We start from the raw sequence: 14,082 nt of genomic DNA on the forward strand, positions 1-14,082 counted from the left end.
AATGACGTTAGAAGTAGAATTCCTGCCTGACTCTTGTCAGTAATGGCAGCAATTATGTTTTCTCTCATTCTGAGTCAAGTAAGGTGACCCAACAAATGGTGCACATGAATAATTATAATGTGATTGTCCTAGTGTGGCCTATAGTGCCCTGGTAAACTGAGCACATAATCTGGAATATCAAGCAGAGATATTTTCCAAGTTATTTAATTGTGGAGTGGTACAAATATGACTTTTGATCTGTGCACAGATACAAACATCATTCTGTTACTAATAAGTTTCTTACAGGTGTAATGTCCCAAAAGAATATTAAACAGATTTTGAAAATGAGTGACAGAGGTCAAAAGGAGGTCCTTCTTTATTGGAAGAACAAAAGGATAGCCATGGACATTAGGAAAAGACAAACCAAAAATGTTGCTCAATCTTACGCCAGTCAAAATCAGAATTTTTCCTCAAATTGTTTTATAGTTTGCTTGAGCAGCATAACAGATACCCAGCATAATATAAACAGTTTGTTTACTTCTCATAAAAATATATAGTTAGCATAAGACATCATCCACAAATCTGACCACTGATCAGAGAAAAGCAGTATTATTTCATATTAATCAATTTTTAATTTCTTTTAGAAATCCATTTCTCTTAATGGATCCAGCATCCCTAATTTAATTCCCATACAAAGTTGTTGTCTATATTGATTTCTCATATACCTCCCCATGTCTACATGACATCTCCTCTGGGTACTATGGTTTTCCTTTTTCATCAAAAAAGATGAACTTGGTTTGGCTTATTAGATATTCAAGGTTGACCCTATGTGGGAGTATGCATGAGTGGATCTGATGATAGACTGGCAGTCTAGACAAAGTTTTCTTTCCTGCATCACAGCTTTTGCTCCGACCCCAAACCCTAAATTGGATAATTTAGTATTATCCAAATCTACATCCATTTTAAGCCACATTTATTTCATTACATAGCTGTAGAAAGTAGATGTTTATCAGAGCAACACAGGATGCAAGACAGGACTCAACCATCCTCATGGTATAGATCTTGGTTAGAAATGCCAATCAACAAAATGTGAACATGTTTCGCATTTGAGCAGAAGTGGTCTAACTTGACAAAATCATTGAGATGTCTGACTAGTCAGAGGTTTCCACAGACAAGGGTACCACATGCTTTGCACATGACTGCCATAAATTCTGCACCAAACTTCCAAAAAAGACAGAACCACACTGACTACAGAAGAGGTATTTTTCATATCAGTATGGAAGTGAAGGGTACAGAGAGTAGAGGGTGCTAAGCTCTAGATCAGGAGTTCTTAACCTGAGGTCCATGGGGGTTTCAGGGGGTCTGTGAGAATCAGATAAAAATGAACATTTATATTCACTATACAGCCTGGTACTATTGATTTGTCTTGTGTGAACTTTCTCACATGATTTTTCTTGCGCGTTACGTCTCTTGACATAATTTTTCTTGTGTATTATTTTTCGCACTGTTTATCTCACCTAAGCCTAATGCATGAGTTACATACTCGCGAGAAGAATAAAACCAATCAGACTGTGTGTATCTGGTTGTCGGTCTGTCCGACTCCCTATCTGTCAATGTCTTTTTGTCAGTTGTTCTGTCATGCCTATTAATTCGTGAATCAGGGTTTTCAGAACCTGTTTCTATCAAAACGAAAAGTCGAAATAAATTGGATGTCAAAGATGATATGCGTGTCACCTTGTCGAAGACCACTCCACAGTTTCATATTCTTCTTCAAGGCAAACGAGAAGAACCTTTGCATTGAAATAAAGTAGATAACAAGAGAGCAGTAGTAGTAGTAGTAGTAGTAGTAGTAGTAGTAGTAGTAGTAGTAGTAGTAATGGTACTAGAAAATGTAGTAGTAGTAGATCTGTTTTAATTTTTACAAAAGTGGCCATTATTTTTGCATAAAAAGGAGTGTATTTTTAGATGGTTTACTTTAAAGTTTCAAAATACTTTGTGTATGTCATATATGTATGAAACAATCAAATCTCGATAAATAAAGTACATTATATTCATTGCATGCAAAGTTGTGTTTATGTGAACATTTCTGGGCGAGGGGATCCATAGCTTTCATCAGATTCTTAAAGGGGTCCATGGCTCAAAAAAGGTAAAGAATCACTGCTCTAGATGTGTATATGGTGCTCCAGGAGGACAACAGGCAGGGGACTCATATAGTTATGTTATGTGAACCTGACTGTGAGAATAAGTAAGACCACTCTGCATACAGTAGAACATGCAAATTTCCACATAGTGCTACAGCCAACAATTGAACACTGAACTCTGCAGCACTTCTATCCACTTTACAACTGTGTCAGTCTTCATATTTGTTCTCTTCACACTGTGTATTTTAAATTCACTCCCATTTCGTTTAGAGTTCAAAGGTCAAACAATCATCAGAACCACTGGGGCCTAAATCTCACCCTATTAAGTGTCTTTCATTTGCACTCATGCAAATCTTTAAAACAGATGGGTCCTACTTAAAACAGCTTTTGGCAAGCCAGTCAAAACGCAAAAATATTGGGCATTGCCCACAGGGGTTTCCATTAATTATTTTCAAACTAGCCTCATCAGAACAGTTGTAAAAGGTGAACAGTCCTAACTTATGATTTTTTGTAATAATAAGGAAACCAACAATAGACAGAAATTATCACACCAATAAGCAGAGTGTAACTGATTTCATGATCCTTTGCTTGACTGATCAAACAAAAGCCAAAACTGTCAGATTTAAATGCAAATATACCAAAGCTTGAACAGATGCATAATTAATGCATTCTAGAATAGAATATAGATGAAGGATTATTTGAGGGATTTAATAGCCTTATACATTAGAAAATAAATAATTTACTGCAAAATATTTTCTACGAAAAATTTTGAAACAGTAAGATTATTAAATAGAAAGTGTCCAAACTGGTCAAGTCATCAATGTGTGGTATGAAAACAGTATAACAAGCAATTCATGTAAAGAACTCATTTTAAAGTAATAGCTGGGATTTATCTTTAGGAATCTCTTGACACATTAACCCAATAATGTTAATGTAAATCATTGCATTTACTACATCATGTTTACTTTAAACAATACTAAGAAGTGTCCCTTTGTTAGATATTCACAATAATAGTCCACTTAATTTGCTTTATTTAGAAAAATGATAGCAGCACTGCTTGCTTCTACTTATAATCTCAGAATGCTGACAGATAACTTTAAAGTATCTTATTTTGTTCTAGCATAAGTCATACAGTATATTCTTTCAGGAAATTGTCTTCATTGAGAACTGCATGGAAGACCAGTTACAAAAGCATGGCATCTCAGTTCTCACATTGTAAGAAACAATGAATTTGTATAATACCATTATTTTCTATCGTGCACAAGTAACAGAACCCAAATAACTTTCCATTATTGATGGTGTTGTTTCGATGCACACAGCCAAACAAATCAACCAGTGTTGATTGATTCATGTGTTCATGTTTCTTGAAAAAAAAATCAGCATATTAAGGATGTTAAGCCAAAATATAACATTAAAAAAATAGATCAAATGCCCATTTTATACTATTGTTAGGAAGTGGTATTCATTCAGTCTTCAAGGGAACATCAACTGTACAAATACCACTGCTGCTGACTTCACCATCAACTTCTCCCTAATGTTATGAGGGTTTCTGCATCTTGAATTGTACCACAACACCTCACTAAATGAAGTATTCTACAGAGAAAAGGATAAACTTGAGGGAACATTAATCTAACTTTACTTGTTCTTCCTTGTCCTTCCTGTAACATAGCAGGATTTTGATAAAGTTTGGAGAATGCAAATTGACAGTCCTGGACTCTTTTCATTAAAGGCATACTCAGTGTCAGATTGGTGAGCATACACTGGTACAGAGTGTTCGCACAACCATCACACGATGAAGAACCATGGGATGACATTTGGCAACCCCCCCAGGCAGACAAGTCCAGGCCCACCCCCTGGAAATGACCATGTATCTGCCGCAGCCAGATATTATGTTGGCATCTCCTTGGCCTGGTCCAGCTGTTCAGGTCTTCAGAAATGAGGATCCTGTGAGCCAGATCACCCTCTGGGAATTGCACCATAAGTCCGTAGTGCCATAATTGACACTCCCTCACAATGCAGCTAATGTGCTTCATTTGAGTCTCCATGAGCAATCACTCATTTGACTCAAAGTGAAACCAGCAGTACCCAAGGGTACTCCGAAGAGATACAGTACCAAAGGAATACAGTCTTTGTCTCAGGTCATTGGACAGCATCCATGTTTTGCAACCATATAGCAAAACAGGACGTACTAGGACTCTAAAGACTTGACCTTAGTCCTTTTGCAGAGATATTGGAAACACCTCACGTTCCTTTCCAGTGAAGTCATGACCTCCATGCTCTCCCAGTCCTTCTACTGACTTCATAGGAAGATTCAACAGAGACACGAATGTTGCTGCTATGGTAAGTAAACCTCTTGACAAGGTTGGCATACCCTCTGCAGACAGACACACTGCTGATGGCTGTGAACAAGAGGTCATTAAGGCATTTGTCTTGGTTTTTATCCAGGACACTTGCAAGCCCAGACTCCTTGCTCTGTCTCTCGAGATTCCCAATCATAGCTTCCATTGACTCCATGAAGCTCACAGCATCATCAGCAAAGTCAAGATCAGTGAACCTTTCTTTATCAACAGATGTCCCAAAGCCGCTGAACCCCACAACCCTGCCCAACACCCGGTCCATGAATAGAGTAGAAGGAAAAGCACACCACTGATGAACCCGGAAATAAACTAGGAAAAACTGCACAGCACTGACAGTACCAGTGTAAAGGCTGGCCATGATATCCAGCAATTTTGGGGGAATCCCTCAATAGTCTTGCAATGTAAATTTTCAGTCAGTCTTAAAATGTTGAACCATTGTTTGGCTTTTTTATATTTTAATTTGATAAGCTGATTTTAAAAACATCATTAACTAATTATTAAACCTTGAATTAATTTTTTATCTTAGGACAGCACCACAAGGTGCTTGACAATTCTAAGTAAAATATGAACAAAGAAAAGTTAAAAATGAACTAATAGTCATTTTTAAAAGGTTATATAAAGTGCCATGTAAGATGAAGACAAAATCAATCCAAATCAAAGATGATTTTTCCTTTTTTGCGGAGTGAAGGAGATATCAATGTCTCAGAATGTCCCACAGGGCAGCTCAAGCAACTGAGTTGGAAGCTTTATAAAAATACGACAAGGGCTGCAAGGAAACTGCCGATATTTTAATTTGTGCTGGATGAAAATCCTTAATACCAGGATATAGTCGATGGTAGACTTCTTAGGTATAAAAGCAAGATGCTCCATGCTCTGGTAGGTGAGCAAATAATAATGGATTGAAGATGACTCTACCAAGATCCTTACCAGGCACCGAGAACAGTGTTATACCCCTGTACTCGCAATCCAGGCAATCACCCTTCCCTTTCCAGAAAGGAATGATAAGTCCCGTTTTCCAGTCAGTTGGAATGACACCCATCTCCCAGATGGAAGCAAAGATTGCTTGCAATGCTAGGAGGACAGCCTTACCACCAGATTGGAGAAGTTCACCCCAGATACCACAGATCCCTGCAGCCTTCCCTACCCTTAACTGGTTCACTATCTGTGCATTCTCCATAAGATGGCTGGTTCACAGCTAATTGGAGGATCAGCTTTAAGAACAGTGGGTCTAGAAATGTCCAACATCCTAGCTGGAGGATCAGCTTTAAACTGTTGCTCAAAGTAGATAGCCCAACAGGTCACAACTACATTTGTAAGAACCTTTCCATTACCCACCCTGACTGTGACACACATATTTGACAGGATGTGGGTCACTAGACCATAAATACTGCCCTCAGAGCCCTTGCAGTCATCCTTCTCAGTTCCCAGTACAGACCGGAGTTGCCATCAAGCCATGCGCTGTGACAAGTCTTGATGATATCCAGGGTGCCCTGCAAGATTAAATACCTCTTTTTGGCAACACCAGCACCACCAACAGAAGCCTTAGCAATTATCAGGGTCTTGTCATGGAAGGTCTCCCACATTACATCAGGATCGGCAGTCACACCTATGTCTGAAAGTTCCTCACACAAACTGTGTGCAAACTCATTAGAAATAGCTTGACCTTAGAGTCTGGCAATGTCCATGCTCATTCTCCCAGTAGGTTGTAGACTACTGAACCTAAGCTGTATCTTCAGAGTAGGAACAGCTACTGTGGTCAGAATTCACAAACTGGGCACTTCTGTACACCCTGCCGCTCTGTAGGAGCATCCAGTATCTGCCCAAAAGGATGTGATTGATCTCCATTTACCGCACCCCAGTATTGGAGTACCAAGTTCAACAATGTGGTTAATGGCACTGGAACCAGGATCCAGTGATCTGCAGAACCTTGGCCTTATTACTGCTAGAATTTTATACAAGAACAACTGGCCCAAAGAACAGAATACAGGGCTGGGCAGCTCGTGACAGGGAAGGTTTGGATGCAAAACAGTGGTTAAGAGAGTAGTGCAAATCCTTTCTGAGAAGCTGCGATTCTATTTTTGCTAATCACGCTTCTCTAAAAAAAATCAGATCTTTATCACATGTGAATAAAAAAATGTTAATGAAGCTGCAATGCGAATGTAGCCTTTTTTGATTTTGAAATCAAATGCAAAGACGTGCACAGTGCCCTGCAATCGGGCTTTAGGCTCCGGTGGTTAATCAGCATGATTGCTATCAACAACATGATGACATGGAGACAATCTTAAGCAACAAAAGGGGTAATTCCACAAATTAAACCAAACAAAAAGAACTGGATCAAAAGTATTGATCATAACAATTTCTGCTTTGAAAAAAAAAAAATAATGAAACTAGACTGTACCAAAGGGGATCATGCCAAATCATTGACAATTTCCTGCATTTAACACTTTCTTTCATTGCTACTTAGCAAAATGAGCAATAGGCATTAAATTGTATTTCAAATCAGTCTGTCCTCTGCTGAAGTCAGAAACCACTCAGACAAAACTTTTTTGAGATCAAAATAAATTACAGTAAACTCATGCTGACATGACCCATTTGTTGCAATATGTAAATCCTGAAGCCCTGAATTCATCACCTTCTCAGGAGTTTACATTCAATGTGTGGTTTCTAACTATAAATGTAGCACTTGATGCCCAATAATGTATGCACACTCTACTGATGATTCACTATAAAAACACAGTACCCACTAGAGCCCACCCTTTCAACACTGACAGCTGAAAATGACAATTTTCGTTTCAAGCTGTATTTCATGTTGCATGCTGTGTCACTGAAATAGATAAATGAGGGTATAATTAAATAAATACATAAAGAAAAAATTTAATCATTTATGCTCAGGTATCATTGTATTTTTATTTATTTATAATTACATTTCACAATGCATTTATTAATTTGCATAATTACTCATTTATATGATATTTCAGTTGTGACTATGAGTTCAGGAAACACTTGTTTAGATTACAAGCACATCAAAAAGTCAGAATACAGTTTTGTGAAGAATTTTTTTCTGAAAGAATCTGAGTTTACTAAACATTGTAAAATGACAGAACTCATTCACAATCTTATATTTGCACTCTGAAACTTACCTGCAAGAATTCAAATTAAAGAATAAGTTCAATTAATCAAGTAAATTACTCTCTGAGAATGAAATTGACTATAATGAATAATTCTATCTACAGTGGCTCCGATATGGACTTAGGTCAATACCAAGGTGTTAGAACTGTACAGGAAAGGAGAGTGCCAAATGAGCAAATAAGAAAAGCACAAAACCAAAATAAAATCAGATACAGATAGGCCAAAAACAGCTAAACTTTTTAATTTTAGGTTTATTATAAAAGAATCATTTGTTTAGTAACGTAATATAGGTAACAGAGTGAGTTTGTCCCTTTTCTTTTAGCCCTACTTGCTTTTAAAAAAAGAAAAATACCTTAACTGGATATATTTAAGTGAGACAACAGCCTGCATGGCAACTCAGCAGTAATACCAGAATTAGGGAAATTTCTTTAATTGGAAAATCAGAACACGATCACTTGACGTAATGATCCTAATAATGTTTATCTAGAACAATTGAAACAGCAACATCGTGTTAACTCTAAACTATAATAAGAAATGTCAGTTTTTAAATTCAGAATGTTAGTCAAACAGATAGGTTTAACTTTGCTTAATTCAGAAAAGCAAAAACAATACTGCCTGCTCTACTTTTATTCTCCAAATCCTGACAGACAACCTTCAAAAATCCCATTTCTTTCTGGTATAACAAATAATATCTGTCAGAAAGGAGTTCAAACCAGGAAATACCACAATGTATTTTAATAGGACAAGGAGACACCAGTTAATTAATCATTTTGTATGGTGAATTTAGTCTCATGCATCATCTCAAGATGCATTAGAAAGTGCAAAGGGGTGGTCTGGTGAACATGGGAAGGACATGCAAAAACACCAGATACTGGTTGGCTCAGGCTGAGACAGAACATGTCTGTGGTAAGACTGGTAGGCTGTTACCCTGCCAGAACAAGATGGAGCGCTTTGCTATGTGCAATAACATATGCATGTGTGGGAAAACAAACAAGCCTAGGTGGAAGCTGTAAAGGATGGCTGGCAGCCTAACCTGGCCGGGATGCCCAAGGAATAGAATCATGGGGGAAGGCAGCCTTTTTAGCCCTGTTAGGCTCTGTGGGCGCTGCAGGAACGACTGAGCCCTTTGGTGCAACACTTTGGCCACACCCAGAATCTGCTGCCCAAAGAAGATCACCAGACACCTGGAGCACTTCTGGGTGCCCTATAGAAGGAGCAAGCTGCCACTACTCAAGGAGCCAGAGACAGGAGGAAGAGGGGTGAATCTTTCCTGTGGAAAAGTGGAGGCGGAATGACAAGACAGAAGTGAAATCCAAGGGTGCTGAGACTCTGCTTGTTGCTGTGGGGAACAGTTGTTTGGAAAGGACAGAAATAAAACTCTTGTTTGGTGCAACACTTGTGTCTGTGGCTGGCATGTTTGGGTGTTTGGGGAGCCATATGCCCCCCTGGTGGTCACAATACATATGATTCAAAGAAATTCTGGGCAGCCTTTTTAAAGAAGCTCTCTCTCTCTTTCTTTTTTTTGATAATCTTTATTTTTTTAATGAGTGTTATTAATGAATGATGTCAAGATTTGACCTCTGGCTTTTTACTTGATAGTATACTTTTTTTAATGGATTTTTAAATTGAATTGAAGATACTCTATGCTGTTGTCATCACAGACCCAAGCTTTGGTCTAACTCAACTACCTTTTCAGATGAGCTACAAACTTTAGAGATGCCACAGGGTGAGCCTAATGGATCCAAGGGTACCTTACATCTTCAACATCTGAATGTGTAAGAGACTCTTAGGAACATAAACTGGTAGATATTAAATATTCCTATACACAGCTGGTAGCTAGCTCTGTGGTAACTATTGCCAAAAGAGCTATCTCATACCTTATCAGAGGAGAGGATGGGAAGTGGCAAAGATTTAAAGTGAGGATAAAAGTAAGGTGGAAAGGATTCAAAACTGGCCAACCTTCACATAATGAGAAATGTTCAGTTGCTTTTTAGGTTGAAAGAATTGTCACATGTCATGGCAAGTTACAGCAGATTCAGGTATTGTAACATCTTATATCTACAGTATTTCAGATGCTATTTAAGGTTGGAAGGGTCTCGTCTAATATGATCAGATAGAATGGAAAAAGCAGGAGAGGGTTGGGAGACTTAAGTGAATGAGAAATATAAGAAACATAACCACATTACAATTAAAACACTTGTGATCCATACATTGAAGTGCTGACTAAATTCGTCCACATTACTGCCTAGCAGGGGGCTGCATCATCATGTTAATTTTTATTTTTAAATTCAGCAAATGAAATGACTCACTTTGAAATCAAGACTCTAACAGAGTCATTCTGAACAAACAATCCAAAAATGAATTAATAAAAATGAGAAATTAATAAAATATTATCAATAAAATTAATTACATAAAATTAATAAAATAATAATAATATAAAAAATAATTAATAAAAACAGGATGTTTTATTTGAAAGCAGTGCAAGCTGGACCAGCTGTATTCAAATGTCAATGCCTTTAAATGTACATCTGGACAGGTCTGACCGTCTTACTGCCACCTACAAGGCTGTTATTGACATCAGCATCTCTCTAGTATCCAAGCCAGAAGTTCTTATGTCTATGTTAAGAAAGATTAAAGAATCTGTCTGTCTTTATGAATGCCCTAGAGCAGTAGAGCAGTAGGGATCAAGCAATCCATCTATTCACAGGAATGCCTGACCTCCTCATAGAGAGAGTAGTGAGAGTGAGGAAACTGGGGAAACATCAGTGGTAGTAATACCTTTTTGCCACTAGGAGGCGTATTGTTCCAGAAGGGAATATATGTCCCTCTAACAGCTATCTGTCTAAAAGAGTGGCAAGTGAGGAGCTGCCTTGCAAAGCAGGCCATTTAAGGGCAACTAAATTCTCAGAGATACTACTGGCTAGTGGATGAGCTATACCCTGGTGTCATTGAAGCAAATACAGGGTCATTTCTGAACCCTGAAGTAATTCTGCCGTTTGTCTGGAAGTAATCCTGGGATGGAGTTTAAAGCCATTAAACAACCAAAGATTTACTGAGTGTAGAGTCATGTATGGTAAGCACTCTTCAGGATGGAGGAAGAGTGACCAGGTATTAAAAAGACAGGAAGACAGGCAATCAATAAATGAAGTTATTCCTTCTACTACAGAGTAGTCAGGCAGGAACTGACACCTGAACAGGTAGCCTTGGGGGATGAAGCGCTTTACTATCGTGTCTGTTTCTTTATTCTTTTTTTTTGTTTTCTGTATTCATCAATCCTTGTAGGGTGTTTTGCTTAATAAAAGGGGCTATTTTTGTTTTGTTTTGCCTGTATGCAGTTATTTTGGGTGCAGTGGTTTGTCACTATTGCCCCAATCTCATACCACATATAATTTAAATATTGGAAGGAATACAATAATTTGTGTGTTATTATCTTGACAAAAATAAAAATGGGTTACTGTCTACTTTCCCCATAGTCCACATGTCACAGACCCAGAAAAGAGATTATTAACCCTGACCTGGATCCAACAGGCATGTCCTTTAAATAGGGCCCATGATCGACATCTGTTACAGTATGTCTGATGAAAGAATTGAAGTGCCTGTATCCTACCCCTCACCAGTCACTGCTGGCATAATCTATCCAATTTCATCACTTCTACAATAAATGGGATTTCCCATCTGAGACCCTAACACTTGTCATCTTTTCATTTTCTTTATTCACATTATACATTCATATATATCTTCAGGCACTTCCTTTTTTATTTACTTCTTCCAGATATGAGTAATTTAGAAACTCATATTGGTAAATACAACCATGCACCTGCTGTTTAGGGACTGTTAGGGAGCAGGAGGTGACCCAAGCAGATGTAACTTTCTTATATTGATTTTTATTTTATATGCTTTCAGAGAAAACTATTCATTTCTCTATGTACCTTAATAATTCATTTCAAATTCTTCTTAGCATTTGTTGTCTCAGTAACAATCATAATATCAAAGGCAATTAATACAAAGGACAGCTGCAATTACACAATGCACAAATCAACATCCATACATCGATTCACCATTTCTTTAATATCCTTTGACCGGGGAAGTCAGAAGCATCATTTTGTTAATTTTCACTCTTGTATGTTTTTGAAAATATTTATAATAATGAAATAAAAGGCATAATTTACTGCAATTACATCATCTGTTAGTTCCTCATCTTTCTATCTATTGAATCTTATCAGCTACGTCCAACAAATTTTGGCAGATTAAGTGAGACATATTGTTAAATATCTGTGTATAGCCAAGTTCAAAATTCAGATGAATAAAATGGACAAGATTTTAATTATCAAAGTTAAAGTTTCATCTCTGGCACTGCTGAAAGTGATAATTTACTTTTAGACCCTATTAATCCATTAGGGAATAATGCCAACAAGTGCTTTTGTGCCCAGATCGTTGATGAATATTTTCCTAATGATATAACAACATAAGATGCTCATGAAGAACTGGCACCCTGTTCAGGACAGTTTCCTGCTTTTTCCCACTGCTGCCAGGATAGAATCTGGCTCCCATCAGACCAAATTCAATTAAACAGGATTGAGAATGTTATTTCATAAAATCAAAAGATATTGTGATGTGCCAATCAGGCACAGGGTGCAAAAGAAACTGGCAATAAAGACATATCCACCTCAGTCTGGAGTGCAAGGGGACCACCTTAGTTGGACCTGTGACATAATGTTTGTGGACACAGGGGCTACCCTAACCTTAGTAACACGTGCCTAAGACAGGATTTCAGCAGTCTGCTTCTACTTCAGCACAAATGTCAAATTGGAGACCGGATGGAAGAATGCAGCATATTTCAATTGGACATACTAAATAATCCTGTATCTATGGGACTTGAAGTAAGCCAGAGCCAACTATACCTCCAAAATGGCAGTCTGTGGTTCAAGGAGGACTGAACATTCCAATTGCTAGTCAGAAGTATGTCCTGGGTTGCCGGTAAAAGGCTGGGGGAGCCATTCTGCACTGACAACGTCTAATGGTGAATGCAAGGGACAAGATCCAAGAAAGAATGAACAAAACCAGAAAAGACAAGGCAGCTCTTTCACTTGAGTATGCCATTGCACCTTTCTCTGAAAACTATCGACTTATATAATTCAACACTAAAACCCACAATTACAACAGCCCATGTGAGCAGAATGCTAAGAAGACTTCGTGCCAGCAAAGCAGCGGGTCCAGATGGAGTATCGCCACGACTGCTGAAGGCCTGTGCATTGGAACTGGGGAGTCCTCTACAGCGCATCTTCAACCTGAGCCTGGAACAGGGGAGTGTCCCAAGGCTTTGGAAAACATCTTGTATCACCCCAGTCCCAAAGGTATCACGTCCTAGTGAGCTGAATGACTTTAGGCCTGTTGGTCTGACATAACATCTGATGAAGATCATGGAGCGGCTGCTGCTTAACCACCTGAGGCCACAGGTCCGCCACGCCCTTGACCCTCTGCAGTTCGCATACCAGGAAAAAGTGGGAGCGGAGAATGCCATCATCTATATGCTACACCGATCCCTCTCTCACTTGGACAGAGGCAGTGGTGCTGTAAGAATTATGTTTTTGGACTTCTCTAGTGCCTTCAACACCATCCAACCTCTGCTCCTTAGAGACAAGCTGACTGAGATGGGAGTAGACTCACACCTGGTGGCATGGATCATGGACTATCTTACAGACAGACCTCAATATGTGCATGTTGGGAACTGCAGGTCTGACATTGTGGTCAGCAACACCGGAGCGCCGCAGGGGACTGTACTTTCTCCGGTCCTGTTCAATTTATATACATCAGAGTTCCAATATGACTCGGAGTCCTGCCACGTGCAAAAGTTCACTGATGACACTGCTATTGTGGGCTGCATCAGGAGAGGGCAGGAGGAGGAGTACAGGAAACTAATCAAAGACTTTGTTAAATGGTGCGACTCAAACCACTTACACCTTAACACCAGCAAGACCAAGGAGTTGGTGGTGGATTTTAGGAGGCCCAGGCCCCTCATGGACCATGTGATCATCAGAGGTGACTGTGTGCAGAGGGTGCAGACCTATAAATATCTGGGAGTGCAGCTGGATGCCAAATTGGACTGGACAGCCAATACTGATGCTCTGTGTAAGAAAGGTCAGAGCCGACTATACTTTCTTAGAAGGTTGGCATCCTTCAACATCTGCAATAAGATGCTGCAGATGTTCTACCAGACGGTTGTGGCGAGTGCCCTCTTCTACGCGGTGGTGTGCTGGGAGGCAGCATAAAGATCAAAGACGCGTCACGCCTGGACAAACTTGTTAAGAAGGCAGGCTCTATTGTAGGAGTAAAGTTGGACAGTTTAACATCTGTGGCAGAGCGACGGGCATTAAGCAAACTCCTGCCAATCATGAGGAATCCACTGCATCCACTGAACAGTGTCATTTCCAGGCAGAGGAGTAGCTTCAGTGACAGACTTTTGTCACTGTCTTGCT

Source organism: Polypterus senegalus, chromosome 1 (genome assembly GCF_016835505.1).
Source record: "Polypterus senegalus isolate Bchr_013 chromosome 1, ASM1683550v1, whole genome shotgun sequence".
Taxonomy (NCBI): Eukaryota; Metazoa; Chordata; class Cladistia; order Polypteriformes; family Polypteridae; genus Polypterus; species Polypterus senegalus.